The following is a 2359-nucleotide window of genomic DNA, read 5'->3' on the forward strand; positions in this document are numbered from 1 at the left end:
CTCACCCACCCACTCACTCACCCACTCACTCACCCACCCAGTCACCCACTCACTCATCCACCCACTCACTCACCCACTCAGTCACCCACCCCTCACCCACTCACTCACCCACCCACCCACCCACTCACTCACCCACCCACTCACCCACCCAGTCACCCACTCACTCACCCACCCACCCACTCACCCACCCACCCACTCACTCACTCACTCACCACCCACTCACTCACTCACTCAGTCACCCACTCATTCACCCACTCAGTCACCCACCCACTCACCCACTCACTCACCCACCCACCCACTCACCCACCCACTCACTCACTCACCCACTCACTCACCCACTCATTCACTCACCCACTCACTCACTTACTCACCCACTCACTCACTTACTCACCCACCCACTCACCCACCCACCCACCCACTCACCCACCCCACTCACCCACCCCACTCACCCACTCACTCACCCACCCACTCACTCACTCACCCACTCACCTCACTCACCCACTCACTCACCCACTCATTCACTTACTCACCCACCCACTCACCCACCCACCCACCCACTCACCCACCCACCCACTCACTCACCCACTCACTTGCCCCACTCACCCACTCACTCACCCACTAACCCACTCACTAACCACTAACCCACTCACTAACCCACCCACTCACTCACCCACCCACTTACCCACTCATTCACCCACCCACTAACTCACCCACCCATCCACTCACCCACTCATTCACCCACTCAACTCACCCACTCGCTCACCCACCCACTCATTCACCCACACACTCACCCACCCACTTACCCACTTATTCATCCACCCACTAACTAACTCACCCACCCATCCACTCACCCACTCACTCACCCACTCATTCACCCACTCACTTACCCACTTATTCACCCACCCACTAACTCACCCACCCATCCACTCACTCACCCACTCATTCACCCACTCAACTCACCCACTCGCTCACCCACCCACTCATTCACCCACACACTCACCCACCCACTTACCCACTCATTCACCTACCCACCCACTAACTCACCCACCCATCCACTCACCCACCCATCCACTCACCCACCCATCCACTCACCCACCCACTTACCCACTAATTCACCCATCCACTAACTCACCCACCCATCCACTCACTCACCCACTCATTCACCCACCCACTCATTCACCCACCCAACTCATCCACTCACTCACCCACCCACTCATTCACCCACCCACTAACTCACCCACCCATCCACTCACCCACTCACTCAACCACCCATCCACTCACCCACTCACTCACTCAACCACTCACCCACCCACTTACCCACTCATTCACTTACCCATCCACCCACCCACCCATCCACCCACTCACCCACTCATTCACCCACCCACTCACCCACCCACTCACTCATCCACTCACCCACCCACTCACCCACCCACTCACCCCACCCAGTCACCCACCCACTCACCCCACCCAGTCACTCCCTCACCCACTCACTTACCCACTCACCCACCCACCAACTCACTCACCCACCCACCCACTCCCCCACTCACCCACCCACTCCCCCACTCACCCACCCACTCACCTACTCACCCCACCCGCACTAGACAAAGACAAAGCGCCCCGTGTAGCCTTGGACAACGCTGTTGGGGCAAGTGCTATTGACGAAGGGCGCTGACCCCAACTACCCTGGCGCAACACCCAGTCAACCACACCTACTCACCCACTCACTCACCCACACACTCACCCACTCACTCACCCACTTACCCACTCGCTCACTCACCCACTCACTCACCCACTCACTCACCCACTCACCCACACACTCACCCACTCACTCACCCACTCACCCACACACTCACCCACTCATCCACACACTCACCCACACACTCACCCACTCACTCACCCACTCACCCACACACTCACCCACTCACTCACCCACTCACTCACCCACTCACCCACTCACTCACCCCCTTACTCACCCACTCACTCACCCACTCACTCACCCACCCACTCACTCACCCACTCACTCACCCACTCACTCACCCACCCAGTCACCCACCCACCCACCCAGTCACTCACCCACTCACTCAACCCATCCACTCACCCAGTCACTCACTCACCCACCCACTCACTCACCCACCCACTCACCCATCCTCACCCCCTCGCTCCCACCCACCCAAGCCCTCTACCCACCCCCTCCCCCACCCACCCTCACCCCCACCCACCCCCACCCCCACCCACCCCCTCCCCTTGTCACCCTCCCCCCCACCCCCTCCCCCACCCACCCTCACCCCCACCCCCTCCCCCACCCACCCTCCCCCCCACCCCCTCCCCTTGTTACCCTCCCCCCACCCACCCCCCTCAA

The sequence above is a fragment of the Petromyzon marinus genome, chromosome 74 (genome assembly GCF_048934315.1).
Source record: "Petromyzon marinus isolate PM22_M1 ecotype Great Lakes invasive population chromosome 74, UKy_Petmar_22M1.pri1.0, whole genome shotgun sequence".
In the NCBI taxonomy this organism is placed as follows: Eukaryota; Metazoa; Chordata; class Hyperoartia; order Petromyzontiformes; family Petromyzontidae; genus Petromyzon; species Petromyzon marinus.